We start from the raw sequence: 20373 nt of genomic DNA, 5'->3' as shown, positions 1-20373 counted from the left end.
TTGGTGGAGTAAGTAAAGGTAGCTTAATCTTTCCTTCCAAACAGCAAGTTCCGAATAAGGGACGCTTGATAGATGATTTTTTCAATTTTTCATCCATCCAATGTAAGGCTGAACAATAAGGACATAATACATCCATCTTGCCAAGATAATGGCGGCAAGAACCTTTGTGTGCCCGGGCGTCAATTGATGTACTTATAGGCATATCTTCTAACTCATCATCAGTACATAGATCTTCTTGAAGAAATCGATTTATAGGAGTAGACCTACGAATATTTGTGTATAAATAAAATTCTGTAAAACAAAACGATATGAGTAAAAGTATGTATTTCAAGATTAGACACAGTAGTTTACCAATTCCTTTGTGGAGCTAAAAATGTGCTTGACATAGAAAACGAACATGTAGAATGATGGGTAACCATTGTTTATTTTTGTGCCAAATGAGAGTCTTCAATTGTTATTTCCCACTCCAGGCGAATGCGATCGCGACGAATTGGTGTTAAAGAAGGTTGTCTTAGTTGAACACATTCTTCTAATCTCTCTTGTTGAAATTCAAAGTATGACTTTTCATTTTTTTTATGCTCTCGCCATGCACATTGGGCCAATGCAGCTTTTGATACTACATTATAATTTTGTGCCTAAAATGAAAAGATTTTATCATTGATGCAAAATATGTGAATATTTTGTACTTAAAATGAAACTATCTTCTTATTTATTTCCCTTCTCTTAATTTTGTTTTCTATTTTATTTGTTTTTTACCTTTAATAGTATTATCTTTATTTCTTTCTTTCTTCGTGCATTTTGTTTTTTATTAAAAAAATAAATAAGAATTAAAAACCTATCTTATTTAGTTTCTACTTTCTTTATATATTCTTTTGTTTCTTTTTTTTCTATTCTCTTCATATAAGTAGCAACTTATGGATGATACATCATATTGTACATGTATCCATGCAAAAAAAATAAAAAATAAATTTGGAACACACATACAAATAATAGTAAGTTACAGAAAAACATATTACAATCATTCTACAAAAACAACATAAAACAACAAATTCATTTTATACACACATACCTTTTAACTATTCAAAATTTTGATCAGTTTTGTATCATATTTTTTAAAAAGAATATATACCACTTGACATGCATTTGTCATTCTTTTGTCAGAAGGAGCCATCTTTTATTTTCCTTTAGACATTGGGTTAACCTTTTCTTTTTCTTTTGCCTAACAAATATAAATAAAATATTCAAAAGATTAAAAAAATCTTATATAATCTTATATAAATAAAATACATACAATATTTGACTTGATTTTGTACTTACCACACGAACATAGATAACAGTAAGGTCGTGCTCATCACAGATGACCACACCAACATTTCTAAATGGGGTTGTAGAAGTAGGCCTACAAAAATGGATTGTGAACAAATTAAAATCTATATAACAAAGTGGTAATAGTAAGAGTATATATTTCAATAGTTAAACACAGTTGTTTACCAATTTGGTGTTAAAGAAGGTTGTCTTGGGTTAATATATTCCTTTGATTTTTCTCGTTCTCGTTGTAGGCGTTGTCCCAATTGGTATGTAGAACATGACTTTTGATTTCTTTTCACATTCTCGCCGTGCACGTTGGGCCAATGCAGCTTTTGATAACACATTATCATTGTGTGCCTAAAATGAGAATATTATATAAGTATGTGCATAAAATGTGAAGATTATAACATTTCTTGCTTCCCTTTCATCATGTATTTTTTCTTCATTTTAACTAACTTTTCCTCTTCACTCGGTTGAGTTGTTAATCATATAAGAACCAATGCACGTATTGATGAAATTTAAAAAGGGAGGAAAAAATAATTAGAAAACACATTAAGCACACAAAATTGTAAACTCACTATGCACTTATTGGTTTAAAGACACTACACATCTCTTTACAAAATGTACATTGAAAAAGTAAATATTAGATTATTGGGCACGTAAAGTGTGAATATTAGCGTGTAATATTTTCTACTTCCTTTTCACTCTTCTTGTTCTTTCCGTAATATTAAATTTTATTTTTGTCTTTTTCTTCTTTTCTTAAGAACTTTTTATAAGAAAAATAAATTTTAAAAAGTTATATTATGTAGTTTCCTTTTCATCACATATTTGTTCATTCTTCTTCTTTTCCTTTTTTGTTTTCTTCTCTTATATTTTTATATTAACGTTCATACAAATACATTAGCATGTTGTACAAATGCTTACTTTAAGATGCTTCAGAAAAACATTTCATATTGAATAAAATGAATTGAATAAATATTTGAAAAAGAAACTTTAAAAAAATATACATGACAAAGAGTACATGACACTATTCAATTTATATAAAAAAAATCTATATAATATTTGAAAAAGAAACTTTTAAAAATTGTTGAAGAAACCATACCACAGGATGTGCATTTTCCTTTTTTTTGTCAGAAGAGATAACCTTTTCTGTTTTCTTTGATATTGCTTTGTCTTTCTCCTTTGCCTTTGCCTATAAAAAATAAGTAGAATATATTTATGTGTGGGTGATTTTCTGACCACACTGCCTACCTAGCAATCAGCTGGAGAGCACCGGCAGAATAGATGGTTTCAGCTAACCTACAACAGAAAGAAAAGGCTTTGGCGGTGGCTCTTCCATCCGGGGCCACTCCGACGATCAAGTCAGTATATCTCTCAAAGATAATCAAGTGCTAAACTCACTACTCAAAGTATAAAACTGCGTACCTTAGATCCATGGGGGTGCCTCTCTTTTATAGCCAACATAAACCTAGTCCCACTAGAAGCCTGACTTCTATGGACTCCCATTCAGTGCTTACTCTGGATTTCACAAGAGATAAAGATAAACTCCCTAAGAGCTTTATCCTTATCTTAGCAAAGTTCCCTCTTTACTCTAGGACTCTTGCCCCTTATCCATTTATCTCGGATTCTGATATTTTCGGAGATAACCTCGGCCTTGCCGAGATAACTTCAGCATCACAACCAGGACACGTGGCATCTCGGCTGAAACGTCGGCGTCACCTTGCCACGTGTTGATATTCAGAAAATACATCCCCACAATTTATAAATTATTTTTAAAATGATAAGAAAATGTATGTCCAATGTTCAAGTGACTTTTAGGCTTACCTCACAAATGTAAATAGTATTAAGATCACGCTCATCGTGGATAACGACATTAACATTTTTTTCTTAAAGAAATCGAACCTATACATACAAAAACTTTAGAATGATAAATAAAACTTTATACACATAAATAAGAAAATTAGTAAACGGAGATGATATTACGGTTCGGTGTAAGTCTCCATCCACCTATAAAGTATGAGGAAAAAAAGCAATTCATTAGAAGAAAATTAGGTATGATAAGTTTTAAAAAAATAAAAATAAAAATAGGCCTTACATTATAAGAGAAGTACTTAAATTTATATGAAGAGAGAGAGAGAAAAAAAAAAGGCATACTTGATCAAAAATAGTGATATTGTCCATAATTGTTGTACTTCAACTTAAAATGTTTGGTTATATAATTTTAGACACCAAGAAACAAAAAATTAGCAATAAAAAGAGTTAACATGGATTTCATTGGCAATGAAATGTTATTTCTAAATCAGCTGCTACCAAATCAGATAATAAAATTTAAAATTTTATTTAAATAAATAACTGCTATGGATAGAAAATACTTAACAGGTTATAATCAAGAGGAGAAGAATAAAAATATAAGCATTTATGAAAAAAAAAGGCCAACCCAATGTTTAGAATAGATGTATTTTAACAATCACATTAAAATGATAAAATTACAATCGGAGCACAACAATTGTCTAAATTTGAACTCTTCCCTTTTTTAATTGACTTGAATTTTATAGAGATGAAATTAAAACCAAAATCAAAACCCGTTATAATCATAAATATTTTGAAGTTCACCATTCATCACTTGAAAAGTCCAAACCTAAATTTATGCCCCCCCCCCCCCAAAAAAAAAAAAATCAACAAATAACAAAGCCATTTTATAAGAAATAATGAATAATTATTTCATGAAGGCAACTAAAGTAATACACACACATACACATTCACCAGAATTTTTTGAAATACAACATAGACTATTATACTCCCTTAAAAAGGTGCCAAAAATAAATAAATAAATAAACTCTCTTGCCACATTACACATAAATGTTAAAATGCCAAGTCTCCAAATTTTTTCTTTTAATTAGGAACTTTAGATATTCAAAAAATATTTATCATCTGTACATTAGAATCACACAGCAATATATTATATTTGAATGGTACAAATTTTTTTTATAATAAAATGTTAAATACATTTTTTTGTGTGTGTGCGTTTAATTTTTTTTTGTTGTAGGAAGATTAGCTAAACAAATCACTCTTACTTTCTTTTTAAAAAGCTCCAAACAAACAATCCCTTCCCTCCTAAACTAATTTCTACAAACAGAGCACTAACCACAAACCAAGTCCCAAATAACCTCTCTCTCTCTCTCTCTCTCTCTCTCTCTCTCTCTCTCTCTACATTCTCTGAGAAACCCATAATCAAACTCACATTTTCTGAGTCAACCCAACGTTTAAAATAGATGTATTTTAACAATCACATTAAAATGATAAATTAAAATCAGAGCATAACAATTGTCCAAATTTGAACTCTTCTCTTTCCTAACTGACTTCAATTTTATAGAGATGAAATTAAAACCAAAATCAAAACCCATTACAATCATAAATATTTTGAAGTTCACCATTTATCACTTAGAAAGTCCAAACATAAATTCATGCAAAAAAAAAAAAAATACCAGATAACAAAGTCATTTTATAAGCAATAATGAATAATTATTTCATGAAGGCAACTAAAGTAATACATGTACATATATATTCATTAGAATTTTTTGAAATACAACATAGAATATTATTCCCCCTTAAAAAGGTGCAAAAAAATAAAAAATATAAATATAAACTCTCTTGCCATATTACACATAAATGTTAAAATGTCAAGGCTCCAAAATTTTTCTTTTAATTAGGAACTCTAGATATTCAAATAAAAAATTATATGAAAAAAACAGTCCATTTCTTTTTAGAATCACATAGCAAATATATTACATTTGAATGGTACAATTTTTTTTAAAATTTTTTAAAATTTTTTGAGTGTGTGAATTTAATTTTTTTTGTTGCAGGAAGATCAGCTAAACAAATCACCCTTACTTTCTTTTTGAATAGCTTCAAACAAATAGTCCCTTCCCTCTCAGACCAATTTCTACAACATAGAGCACTAACCACAAACCAAGTCCCAAATAAGCCCGCTCTCTCTCTCTCTCTCTCTCTCTCTCTCTCTCTCTCTCTCTCTCTACATTCTCTGAGAAACCCATAACCTATGCCTAAGGTAAACTGGCAAGTGTTTTACTTCTTGTGCCTAAGGTTTGTCTATGCCATCTGAGAGGTTTGAGAAACTTGGGGCATAAACAACTAATTTGATTCAAAGCAAACCTTTGGGTTAAGTTAAAACTTCTGGGAATTTATTAGGCAAAAAGGATCAATTTTGATATTGTGTGTCAACAAATGGAAGGTAGATAATTAGAAGAATGGGTAAAGGAAAAAGAACAGTCAATTTACAACAGTCAAATGAAAACATACATGCCCTGTTTGTGGATATAATTAACCACTAATCCACTAATCAGGGAAAGATCCATGTAATAAATAGCTTGAATTATTTTTCTACCTCTTTCTTACCATTTCCCAAAAAGCTTTCTTGATTACTAATGAAAAAACAACCATACCTACTGTTTGATGGAATTACCTTCCAAAAATGTTGGAGGGAAGTTTTTATTGTCATGAAGTTAGAATGCTAGCCGACCTATAATCTCTCACCTTTCCTAAAAGGATTTTAAAGTTGGAAAGTCATTGATATCTCATCAAATTTCATGTAAAGATAGGAATAATATTTTCAGAGTAAGTCATCAACTGCATTCTGCACAGTAGGGAGGTTGCCTAGAAAGGTTTCTATCTTGTTGATTCAAATCCCATATTATCAGCTGATAATTTTGTTAGTGCAATATATTCATTCTCTTTCAAATTATTAGATTTGAATTTATTTATGTTTTTCCATAAAAAGGGATTATTTTTGACTTTGGGCAACCAATGCTTCTTTACTGATGCAGTGTTAACATTGGCAGCCATATCACTCTTAATTGGGGGGGAATGTGTTGGGAATTCAAAAAAAAAAAAACATCGAAAATACAATAGAAAGTTTAAAAAATCTAAAATCTAAACTTTAAAACTAACCAAATAAAACTATCAAGCTAAAAACTAACCAAAACTTACTATATCACAAATAATTTTAAGAGTTAATTAAAAAGAAAATAGTGAATATATAAAACATGTACCATGCACCATAATTCTGTAATGGTCAAATTTATGATGAACTTGGTTATTAGACTTTTTGTAGTGTTTATGGCTATAACCCATGGTGGTTTTGGTTATAAAATTTTGTAATGTTTAATTATAAATTTAAGTGAACTACTATGATTAAAACTTTGGATGCATATATCGTTAAAAAGCTTTTAGGGTGTATATAGTGGCACTTCCAATGAGCATTTATTTATGGTTGAACCGGAACGAATTTAATATGACTTATTGGGTCATTCTATCAAACACTTGTAATACATGTCTTATTGGCACTTCCAGTAAAACTCACACACACATACACACAAAACCCTTTATTGCCCAAAAACTGTCTGACCCAAAATATTGGATTTATTGAACAAAGAAACTAAGATGAACAAAAAATAAGATGAAAAAAAAAAATATGACAACAAAGTAAGGGTTTAAAAACTGTCTGACCCAAAATAGGAATAAAAAAACAGAACTGTGTAGTTTAATCCCCAAAAAACTGTCTAGACAACTTTGTTTCATATAAATCATATGAACAAAAAAAATGTCCAATTTTGCTGTTTTCCAAATGTCCATAAATCAAGTATTCCAAATAAAACTAACCAAAAACAGAGCCATCAGCAAAAAAAAGAGAGAAAGGAGGAGAGATAAAAACAAACAAAAAAATTACTGTAATGAATAGCTGAGCAGTCGAAGCGATGTCGCAGGGTGAGAGAGGTCAGAGTGGTCCATAGTCGATGTGAGCTCTAATGAAGGAAAAACCTGAGAGAGGGAAAAAGATGTTTAAAATTCAAGAAGAAGAACATAGAGAGAGAGAGAGAGAGAGAGAGAGAGAGAGTAGACAAAGAAATGAGAGGCAAAAGCTGAGATAGGGAGAGAGAGATAGAGAGGAAATGTGGGGAGACAGAGGGTAGACGGTGTCACGACCCAAACCCGCCCCTATGGGTTTAGCACCGTAACCAGCCAGTAATCCGAGATTACCGAAGGCCTACTTAACAGTAATACAGTAAAACAGAGTACAGGGGCCTGGCGGAAGCCAATACAGTAAATAAACAATGTCCATTGAGCTGTGACAGTCAGTATGCAAAAGACTTTTTCATACATATATGCAGTCAGTGACAAAACAGTATGTACATATATACAATCATTAAGTTCAGGGACCTAATCCCTAATAAACAGTACGGTAATAGTCTACAGTTTACAAAACAGAACAAGAGGGGGAAAACTAAAACACCCCATAGCCTTAGCTTGATGGGCTCGGAACCTCGCAGTGAGGCACATAGGTTGGCTTGACAAAACTGGAGCTTGACCCCGACGCTTCTAGCCACGGTCTGGTGCCTGTACACCTACATATATATATGAGTAGTGAGCTAAAGCCCAGTGAATAACGTAATGCGTAAAGAGGTTAAAAATGAATGTCCTTACAGTAATGAAAACAGTTTGTTAATTCAGTATATCAGTCATTCAGTCATATGTGGTACATCCATTAGCATAACAGTACAGTAAACAGTAGGTCTTAAAAGACCGAACAGTAAATGATGGCCATCAATCAGTAAACAGTAGTGGTTCCAACAAGGGAACCGACAGAGATCTCTGTAACAGTAACAGTAAACAGTAGTTGCTAAGGATGCCACAATACAGTTCAGAATATAAGACATACATTCATTCAATTAACAGTATCAGTTCAGAAAGCAGTACAGTTCAATTGTTCAGAAGATAATCATTTTGAACATATCTTTACACAGTTGTTACTCACAGAGTTCTGGGTTACAGTAAAACTAGAGCGCGTCCCCTGTCGCCAACCCTACACAGTTTACAGATTGAACACACACTAAGCTACACAGTTGGAAAAATAATAACTTAATCCCTAATTTGCCTCGGTGTGGTTCAACATCTATATCCTCATTAAGATGCCTTAAACTAGGCCTAATAATGCCTAGGAGAAGATGAGGATGCAAAGATACACTTTAAAAGCATTTTCAGAATTTTCAGAAAATAGGGGTCATGCTCGAGCGTAGGTTACTCCGCTCGAGTGGACTTGCAGACAAAGGTTTCCGCTCGAGCGTAGACTTACCCGTTCGAGCGTTCTGCAAAACAGTCAAAAGTGCTGGATAGGTGAAAATCACGCTCGATTGGGCGCTCGACACCCGCTCGAGCATAAGACACAATGTCCCGCTCGAGCGTCAATTATTCCGCTCGAGCGGACTTCAAAACAGTGCAAAGTACTGGGAGCACGAATTTCACGCTCGAGCGCCAGTCACCCCGCTCGAGCGTGAGTTCAAAATCTGGAATTCCCATATTTGAACTCCAAGCTCAAATTCAACTTTTAAAACATAAATTTCGATCCTCTTAGGCTAGTTTGCTGGAAAACACATCAAAACTCATAGTTTAACATGATTCAAAGCTCAATTGTAAAATCAAAGCCCCAAAGGAAGATCAATTCAACTCAATTTCAAACCAAAACTCAAGAACATAACTTCAATTGAACATGCATGAGTTTAAACCAATTCAAAGCTTCCAATACTTGCTCTAATGAGCTAATCCCTTCAAAACCAAGATGAGTTCATGGTCCAATGCAAAAATATGAACATGCATGTACCAAATTCTATGTATTCAACCTCAAAATGCTAGGATATAAGCATGCATGCATGCATGATTTATGCTACAATTCAACACATTAAGCCAATTCTAGACTCAAATCACTAGAGGCTCAAGAAGCATGCAAGAATCAACTCAAATACACAAATGAGATGGTGAAACACCAACCTTAAATCTTTAAACTCAAGAATATAAGCTCAATTTTGCAATCCTCTCTTCAATTCTTCCAATTTCAAGCAAGCCACCAATTTGAACTCAATTCTCTCACTCTCTCTCTCTCTTGGTCGGTTGTGCCTCTCAAAATGGCTGAAGAAGATGTTTTGTTTAAGTGTGATAAGGCTCCAACCAAGGTTTTGATAGAGGCCTACTATAATGGCAAGGTTGCAAATAATGCAACTTGTGGGATTAAGCTCATTTTAATCTAATTAAATCATACCAAATCACATTTCAGATAAATACACCATAAATTCGTATAAATTCTATTGATCATAAAACACTAATCGATTTCGAGTTCGGCCACCGATAAGGCCTTCAATTTGCAATTTAACCATAAAAACATGAACAGATAATCGGACAATCAAATAGATAGATAGTGCATTTAAACGGATACAGTCAATCAATCAGTTTCAGATTTCAGTCAGTCAGTTTAGTATTTCAATCAGTTCAATTACTTTTCATAATCAGTCTCAGTTTAGTAGTAATCGGTAGTTTAACGGTAAACAATGGTGAGGGTTGTTACAGTCACCCCTCCTTAAAAAGAGTTTAGTCCTCTAAACTCGAGTTACCTTCGTTTTGGAAGAAAATAGGATTCAGTGGAAACAGTTTAGGATATCTTTTAGCCATGTCATCTTCCCTTTCCCAAGTGGCATACACGCCACCATGGTTTTGCCAGTCGACTTTCACTAACGGGATCTCTTTATTTCTCAACTTCTTGATCCGTCTGTTTACAATCTGAATAGGCCGTTCCTCGTAAGTGTAGTCATCACTCAGCACTACACGAGTAGGCTCTATCACATGGAAAGGATTCCGGAGGTAATCCCTCAACATAGAAACGTGGAAGACGTTGTGCATATGCTCCATTTGAGGAGGAAGCGCAACTTGATACGTCACCGGATTGATTTTCTCAATAATCTCATATGGTCCGACGTATCTCGGCGCTAACTTGCCTTTGACTCCAAAACGAGTCTAGCCTTTCATCGATGTCACTTTCACAAAAACGTGATCACCTACTTCATATTCTTTGTCCCGTCTTCTGACATCAGCATAACTTTTTTGTCTGCTCTGTGCGGTTTTCAGTCTCTGTTGTATCAGTTTCACTTTCTCAGTCGTTTCATATACAATCTCGGGCCCAAGCAAAGGCTCATCTCCAACTTCTGCCCAGCAAATCGGAGATCTACATTTTCTGCCATACAATGCCTCAAAAGGCGCCATACCAATGCTCAAATGAAAACTGTTATTGTAGGCGAATTCAGCTAAAGGCAAATGGCTTTCCCAGTTTCCCTGAAAATCAAGGACACACATTCTCAATAGATCCTCTAGAGTGTAGATAGTCTTTTCTGACTGGCCATCGGTCTGAGGATGATAAACACTACTCAGTCTCAATTCCGTACCCAAAGCAGTCTGTAAGCTTTGCCAAAATCTCGATGTAAACTTCGAATCCCTGTCAGAAATAATGGACACAGGCACTCCATGCAGTCGAACAATTTCATCAATATAGAGTATAGCCAATTTGTCTGCATTATAAATTGTCTTAACAGGTAAGAAGTGAGCAGATTTAGTCAGTCTATCAACGATAACCCAAATTGAGTCCATACCTTTACTGGAGCGAGGCAATCCCACAATAAAATCCATGGTGATATGTTCCCATTTCCACTCCGGTATGGTAAGGGCTGCAACAAGCCTGCGGGTCGTTGATGTTCGACTTTAACTTGTTGGCAATGAAGACATTTTGATACAAAATCGGCAATTTCTTTCTTCATTCCCGGCCACCAGAAATTTAGTTTCAAATCTTGGTACATTTTTGTATTCCCTGGATGGATAGACAGTTTTGAACTGTGGCCTTCTTGCAGAACTCTTCTTTTCAGTTCAATATCCTTCGGTCCACACAGTCTTTCTTGAAATTTCAGTACATTATTTTCAAATTTGAAACCCGGTCTTGGTTTAGTTTCCCTTTTTTCGATGATCTTCTTCAAGAAGTCATCCGATTGTTGTTTCTCTTTAATTTCTTCAATCAGTGCCGGTTGAGCAGAAATAGCAACTATTGTTCCACCTTGTTCTCGCAAAACAATTTCAACTTCAGATTTTTCAAGGTCACAAAGCAATTTTTTTTGCCCGGTGAGCAAACAGGCTAAATTTCAAATCAATTTTCGGCTCAGTGCATCGACAACGGTGTTGGCTTTTCCCGGATGGTACAAAATATGTAGGTCATAGTCTTTAATCAGTTCTAGCCATCTCCGCTGTCCCATGTTCAGTTCTTTCTGTGTAAAGAAGTATTTCAGACTCTTGTGATTTGTATACACCTCACATGTCGCCCCATACAGATAGTGACGCCAGATTTTCAATGCAAATACCATTGCGGCAAGTTCCAAGTCATGGGTTGGATAATTCTTTTCGTGCGGTCTCAGTTGTCGGGAAGCATAAGCAATAACTCTCCCATTCTGCATTAAAACACATTCTAAACCCTTATGAGAAGCATCACTAAATACAGTAAAACCATCCGTACCTGAAGGTAAGATAAGAATCGGTGCAGTTACAAGTCGAGTTTTCAATTCTTAGAATGCTGATTCCCTTTGGTCAGTCCAGTCAAATGATATCCCCTTCTGAGTTAACTGAGTCAACGGTAAGGCAATTTTGGAGAAATCTTTGACAAATCTTCTGTAATATCCAGCCAAACCCAAAAAGCTTCGGACTTCTGTCACATTTGTTGGTCTAGGCCAGTTTACTACAGCTTTAATTTTCTGTGGATCAACGGAAATTCCATCTTTGCTAACAACATGCCCCAAAACATAACGTGATCAAGCCAAAATTCACATTTAGACAGTTTAGCATAAAGTTTCTGTTCTCTTAGGGTCTGTAGGGCAAGTCTCAGATGATGTTCATGTTCTTCTATACTTTTGGAGTAAATCAGTATGTCATCAATGAATACAACAATAAAGTCATCAAGGTATGGTTTAAAAATTCTGTTCATGAGGTCCATAAATGCAGCAGGTGCATTGGTAACTCCGAAAGGCATAACTAAAAATTCGTAATGTCCATACCCTGTACAAAAAGCAGTTTTGTCAATGTCTTCTGGTTTAACTTTCAACTGATGGTATCCTGATCTGAGGTCGATCTTAGAGAACACTTGAGCACCCTGTAACTGATCAAATAAGTCATAAATACGTGGCAATGGGTATTTATTTTTCACAGTTACCTTGTTCAGTTCATGGTAGTCAATACACAGTCTCAGTGAGCCGTCTTTCTTTTTCACAAACAAAATAGGTGCGCCCCACGGTGAAGTACTGGGCCTAATGAACTCCTTATCTAACAATTCCTGTAGTTGCACTTTCAATTCTTTCAATTCAGTCAGAGCCATTCGGTAAGGAGTTTTAGATACTGGCTGGGTACCCGGAATCACATCAACGGTGAATTCAATCTCCCTGTCAATCAAATCCCCTAGCAGATTATCTGGAAAAACATCTGGGAAATCTCTGACTATGGGAATGCTGTTCACATTAGCATTATCATCAGTAAATACAGTCAATACAGAACACAGATATCATTTACACCCATTTCTAATCAATTTAACAACTTTCACAGATGAAATCAAATACGGAGGAGGTACTACTCCAACCCCATTAAACACAAATTCGGGTAAACCCGGTGGACGGAAAACTACTTGTTTCGTTACACAGTCTATGGTACCATGGTATTTCGTTAACCAGTCCATTCCCAATATTACATCAAAATGATCAATGTTCAGTGGCAGTAAGTCAATAAACAAATGTGCATCTCCAACAATAATTTCACAAGCAGGGTACATATATGCACAGGTCATATATCCCCCAATGGGTGATGATACAGCTAACAGATAATTCATGGGTTCTAACGGTCTATTCAATTTTCGCGAAAAAGCATGCGACACATATGAATGCGTAGACCCCGAATCAATCAGTACATAAGCATTTTGAGTACAAATAGAGAGAATACCTGACACAACAGTCTCGGTATTCTGCACATCTCCCGGTACTAGGGCGAACACTCGGCCCTGCCTCATGGGCTCTTTCCCGATAGTTTTGGGGTTCGGTTTTGGTGCAACAATTGATGCTGCTACGCTTGGTGCAGCTTTACTATTGGCTTGTGGAGCAGAGGAGCAGTCTTTAACCATGTGGCCCACCTTGCCACACCTGTAACAGGCTCCAGATATTTTGTAGCAGACCCCTTTATGCTTCTTGCCACACTCGGAACAGGGTGGTATGAAGCCACTCCCTTGGCTGGGGCTAGTTGTTGACCCCGTATTCTGTTTCTTGTTCAATGGGTTATGCTTGCCTTTCTTGAATTTAAAACCCTGCCTTTTACCACGCCATTCAGACGCTGGTGTTTCAGTTTTCAGTGCCTCGATGTTCGATTCAGCCATCAAAGCTCGGTCAAGAACATTTACATAATTCGGTAATTTCAGAACATTTATTCTGTCCAGTATTGCAACATTAAGGCCGCCTTCAAACTTTCTGGCCTTCTCATAATCAGTGTCCACCATGTGTGGTGCATATCTAGCAAGCTTAGTGAACTTTGTTTCATATTCAGCAACGGACATTGTGCCCTGTCTCAGCTGTTCAAATTCAGTCACTTTTCTGTCCGTAACACACTGAGGGAAGTACTTTTCAAAGAAGGCTCCTTTGAATTGAGCCCAAGTCATTACAGTATTATCATCGCGGATAAGCATCCACCACCTTCTGGCCTCTTCTTGCAAGGTAAAGGTGGCCAATAGCACTTTATGTGCTTCAGAGCACAGAAACACTTTAAATAACTTTTTCTGTCTCAAGAACCCATGCTTCAGCTTTTAACGGTTCAAGGCCTCCCTGAAAGGACGGCAGTTTCATTTTGTTGAACTTATGGGTGAGAGCAATTATGTCCCCATCATTAACATTTACATTTTGTTCCGGCTGTATCGGAGGAGGAGGTGGGGGTTGTTGATTCTGTTGTCGATCTAGTCTTTCAGTTATTAGTTCCATCATTCTTTCTAGTCTTGTCATTCTTGCCTCAGAAGATAAGGATTCAGATTCATTTGCAGTTCTTGCATTATCCATTTCACTATAGGCAGTTATAACAGTTATCAACATAGGCAGTCATTTGTTTAAACAGATTAACACATTAGCATAAATTCAGTCATGTCATAGCCACACACTTATCATGCTCGTGTAATGCCCTAATCGCTTTTCTAGGACACCTTATAGCTCATTTGGACACGTGTGTGCGGTATAACTCGTGGTAAGTATCGCTCTGATACCACTCTGTCACAACCCAAACCCGCCCCTATGGGTTTAGCGCCGTAATCGGCCAGTAATTCGAGATTACCGAAGGCCTACTTAACAGTAATACAGTAAAACAGAGTACAAGGGCCTGGCGGAAGCCAATACAGTAAATAAACAATGTCCAATGAGCTGTGACAGTCAGTATGCAAAAGACTTTTTCATACATATATGCAGTCAGTGACAAAACAGTATGTACATATATACAATCATTAAGTTCAGGGACCTAATCCCTAATAAACAGTACGGTAATAGTCTACAGTTTACAAAATAGAACAGGAGGGGGAAAACTAAAACACCTTATAGCCTTAGCTTGACAGGCTCGGAACCTCGCAGTGAGGCACATAGGTTGGTTGACAAAACTGGAGCTTGACCCCGACGCTTCTAGCCGCGGTCTGGTGCCTGTACACCTACATATATATATGAGCAGTGAGCTAAAGCCTAGTGAATAACGTAATGCGTAAAGAGGTTAAAAATGAATGTCCTTACAGTAATGAAAACAATTCGTTAATTCAGTATATCAGTCATTCAATCATATGTGGTACATCCATTAGCATAACAATATAGTAAACAGTAGGTCTTAAAAGATCGAACAGTAAATGATGGCCATCAATCAGTAAACAGTAGTGGTTCCAACAAGGGAACCGACAGAGATCTCTGTAACAGTAACAGTAAACAGTAGTTGCTAAGGATGCCACAATACAGTTCAGAATATAGGACAGACATTCATTCAATTAACAGTATCAGTTCAGAAAGCAGTACAGTTCAATTGTTCAGAAGATAATCATTTTGAACATATCTTTACACAGTTGTTACTCACAGAGTTCTGGGCTACAGTAAAGCTAGAGCGCGTCCCCAGTCGCCAACCCTACACAGTTTATAGATTGAACACACACTAAGCTACACAGTTGGGAAAATAATAACTTAATCCCTAATTTGCCTCGGTGTGGTTCAACATCTATATCATCATTAAGATGCCTTAAACTAGGCCTAATAATGCCTAGGATGAGATGAGGACGCAAAGATGTACTTTAAAAGCATTTTCAGAATTTTCAAAAAACAGGGGTCACGCTCGAGCGTAGGTTACTCTGCTCGAGCGAACATGCAGATAAAGGTTTCCGCTCGAGCGTAGACTTACCCGCTCGAGTTTCTGCAAAACAGTCAAAAGTGTTGGATAGGTGAAAATCACGCTCGATTGGGCGCTCGACACCCGCTCGAGCATAAGACACAATGTCCCGCTCGAGCGTCAATTATTCCGCTCGAGCGGACTTCAAAACAGTGCAAAGTACTGGGAGCACGAATTTCACGCTCGAGCGCCAGTCACGCCGCTCGAGCGTGAGTTCAAAATCTGGAACTTCCAGATTTGAACCTCAAGCTCAAATTCAACTTTTAAAACATAAATTTCGATCCTCTTGGGCTAGTTTGCTGGAAAACACATCAAAACTCATAGTTTAACATGATTCAAAGCTCAATTGTAAAATCAAAGCCCCAAAGGAAAATCAATTCAACTCAATTTCAAACCAAAACTCAAGAACATAACTTCAATTGAACATGCATGAGTTTAAACCAATTCAAAGCTTTCAATACTTGCTCTAATGAGCCAATTCCTTCAAAACCAAGATGAGTTCATGGTCCAATGCAAAAATATGAACATACATGTACCAAATTCTATGTATTCAACCTCAAAATGCTAGGATATAAGCATGCATGCATGCATGATTTATGCTGCAATTCAACACATTAAGCCAATTCTAGACTCAAATCACTAGAGGCTCAAGAAACATGCAAGAATCAACTCAAATACACAAATGAGAGGGTGAAACACCAACCTTAAATCTTTAAACTCAAGAATATAAGCTCAATTTTGCAATCCTCTCTTCAATTCTTCTAATTTCAAGCAAGCCACCAATTTGAATTCAATTCTCTCACTTTCTCTCTCTTGGTCGGTTGTGCCTCTCAAAATGGCTGAAGAAGATGTTTTGTTTAAGTGTGATAAGGCTCCAACCAAGGTTTTGATAGAGGCCCACTATAATGGCAAGGTTGCAAATAATGCAACTTGTGGGATTAAACTCATTTTAATCTAATTAAATCATACCAAATCACATTTCAGATAAATACACCATAAATTCGCATAAATTCTATTGATCATAAAACACTAATCGATTTCGGGTTCGGCCGCCGATAAGGCCTTCAATTTGCAATTTAACCATAAAAACATGAACAGATAATCGGACAATCAAACAGATAGATAGTGCATTTAAACGGATACAGTCAATCAATCAGTTTCAGATTTCAGTCAGTCAGTTTAGTATTTCAATCAGTTCAATTACTTTTCATAATCAGTCTCAGTTTAGTAGTAATCGGTAGTTTAACGGTAAACAGTGGTGAGGGTTATTACAGATGGGGAGGCAAATCATTTGTGATAAGGAGACAGTGTCACACCCCACTTTTTATTACTCAAAGTATTACCAATTTCATTTACTTAATTCCATTTCAGAGATAACATGCGGAAATAAACTCGTATATTTAACTCGTAGAAGTGAATAACATTGCTCTTATTCGTATGCAAGTAAATACAACATGAATATAATAAATAAATTGCCCTTGGGCTTACATCATTAACGAATCAAGAAGAAGGGTGCAATCCTTTTACACATATGGCATTCCGCCAATATAAGAGAGGCCCCGTGGCCAACAAATAAGAAAATCCAAATCTTGCAGCACATTCAGCTCAACACCTGAAAAAAAAATTCAACAACGTGAGATGAACATATAGTCCAGTAGGGATCTCAACATGGCCCTCAACAATAACAACTTACAAATAGCTATGTTCATGAATGCTTAATCTCATACTAGGATAGTAATGTGACAGTTTACACAAAATATATATAAGTATGGACTTTTCTCGAAAACAACCATTTCAATCAACGCCATAGGCGATTCATCTGTCCTTTTTCCTTTTATTAATCCTCATTTCCAATCTTTCATAACATTAACAATTACTTAGGAAATAATTTCACTAAGCCCATTACTTTCTTCCATTTCCCACACATACAACAGATGTACCTTTTCAAAACATATTTTCAAAGTATTCGATCCTCTTCACACTTTCCAAAAGACAAAAATGACGTTTTGGTTTCTTCCCGATACAATCATATCTATACATGCATACCTTATATAAAAGGGAGATAACAAATCATCAACATGTATAAAATCAACTAATGAGGCAACCCGGCCCTCAAAAACTGTAATCTTCACAATCCATGATATTCTTAAATACACTGAAACAACAACAACAAAACTTTGCTCTACCAGCCATGTGCGTAGTAAGCCAAAGATACACCTCTCACAACGACCTGCCAGTTTACCAGGCGCTAGCTAGAAGGGTATGGTGCCTTCAATTCTCAGCGCAGTCAGTTCTCCAGGCGCTAGCTGGAAGGTCACGGTACCTCTGATTTTGAGCGCAAGGTATAACACCACCAACCAAAATACAACAGGGCATAACTAACATGTATAACACATATACATAAACCATCAAGATACAAGCAATGTGTTAAAGTATATGAACACATAATTAATTTCCCCCGAGCAGGTATACATATATAATGTATCTCAGTATTTCATCACATACAATGCTCAATCAACAGTGGTGTAATGCTTACACGACAATCCAACACAACCCTGTCATCCTCCACCGATGACTAATGACAAAACCTCTAGATACAAGTATTTAGTACATTTATTAAAGACTCAATTATTATGAGACCATAAACTCAACAACAACACTAACACGGTAGTTAAAGATACAACCCCCACGTGTGTGTATTTAACACTCAAGAAACAACAATCCAATTTTCATACTTATATCAAAGATACTTTTCTCATTTCACAAAACAAATTCTATTTCCTTTTGTTTTCACAAAACCAACTCCATCCCTTTTGTTTCCACAAAACCAATTCTATTCCTTTTTCTTTTACAAAACCAATTCCATTGATAATAAAGCCATAACTCACATTAATCCACTACATTCATTTCAAAACCATTCCAAAGCTAAAGTTAACCCCTTAGGCATTAACACCTTCACCCAACTCACATTAACAATAGAGATTTACAACATAGGTTAACTACCCTCCATTTTAATTTACCAAATCAAAATATAATTTGGGGATTTTTCTTCTTTCAACTATAACATGCTAATTTACACTCCAATTAGCCCAAAACAACCATCAATGATAAAATAATCATTTTCAAACAACCAATCCTAGGTTCCTTCTCGTGATTTCAAACAAATCCAACGTGGATATGATTTTCATGCAATACAAAACTACCACATGTCTATTTATAGACGAAGTATTGAAAAAGAACAATGAAATCCCGACCTCAAATGTAGAACCCAAGGAGAAGAAGAGCAAAACTCGGAAGTGCTCCAAATCCTAAATTTCTTGGATCAAAACGAAGCCCTCGTCGATCAACGCACTTTTTACAAAGGCCCAAGGTGAGGAAAACACTCCTACTAGATCAAACCCTAGAGAGAAGTTGGGTTTTAGAGTGAAGAGCTCTCAAAAATCGATTTTGGGAAAGTAAGAGAGAGAAAAGAAAAGTGATTCAAAAAGTGATTCAAAAAGTGATTTCACAAACTAATATAAAACAGGTCCGCTCGAGCGTACAACACCCCGCTCGAGCGTCAGACACAGGTTCACGCTCGAGCATCCAAAGATCCGCTCGAGCGCCGGATGCACCCTCCCAGAATTTTCTGCAGACGACCAAAATGCTGAGAGAAGGAAATTCACGATCGAGCGTCCAAACTACCGCTCAAGCGGAGAGGCAACAACAAATGCCCACTCGAGCGTCAACGAGCCGCTCGAGCGGATAGAACAAAACTTTGGCAAAATTCTAAGTTTTAAAACACAGCCAACTTATTCCCAACTTGCCCAACACAACTCAAAACTCTAAAACAAAGAGTAAGGGATAGAAATGAGGATAAGACAACAACAAATCTATGGAACCGAGTCCGGATTACACTTAAACAACAACAGGAAATACCGGGATCGCTATAGACAGAGGGTAGATACTGAGGCAAATCATTTGTATCTTAGGGAGAGGAGTGTTGGGTGGGAACATCCATCAATCTCAACTATTGATATACATCTCAGATTCATCTCAACCATTGAAAGAAAATGTGTCTCCGATACATTTTTATATATTTTCAAAAACCCTTCTCCCTTATTATATAGATGATTGGTGAATAAAGTGAAGCATTATTTATTTGTGTTGAGTGATTAAGAAATATAAAAGAATAAAATAAACAGTGATTGAAGAAAAAGAATGACCCAATGATACTCTAAGACTATGACTATTGTATAATTTTTCCCAATAAAGAAGCACCAGGCAAAGGAATAGTTAAATCACCTACTTACATAAACACATTCGCACAGAGTACGGGTGTGTAATTAAGGCATTAAATAAATATAAGTTGAGTTGAGTTGAAAATTAAGTTATTTAAAATTAGTTTAAGAATTTAACTAGTTTTAAAATGTGTTTAAGTTTGATTTTATTTATTGTTGGCTTTTTGGTTTTCGAAGGTTATTTTTGTAATTATGAGCATGCCAGCAAGGATCAATCAGTCTTTATAGAATTTTGATTGCCAACCAATTATCAGACGATTGTGTTGTAGTTCTTTCAGCCTCAATGAAGAGGACTTTTACTGGTGGCTTGATTTAGGAAAATTTAAGCACAAGGACAGTTAAATGAAGAGCAATTGAAGCATTTCATTAGTATGAAAAACTTATAATGATCCAAACTCAGCCTCGTAGAGGTTTACAGCGACAATCTACTTGAAACTACTCCTATGAATGAAGTGCAGTGCAGGAATTTAAAGTACAG

This window comes from Camellia sinensis, chromosome 8 (assembly GCF_055761805.1).
Source record: "Camellia sinensis isolate YWXY chromosome 8, ASM5576180v1, whole genome shotgun sequence".
In the NCBI taxonomy this organism is placed as follows: Eukaryota; Viridiplantae; Streptophyta; class Magnoliopsida; order Ericales; family Theaceae; genus Camellia; species Camellia sinensis.
This window is presented reverse-complemented; position numbering follows the sequence as displayed.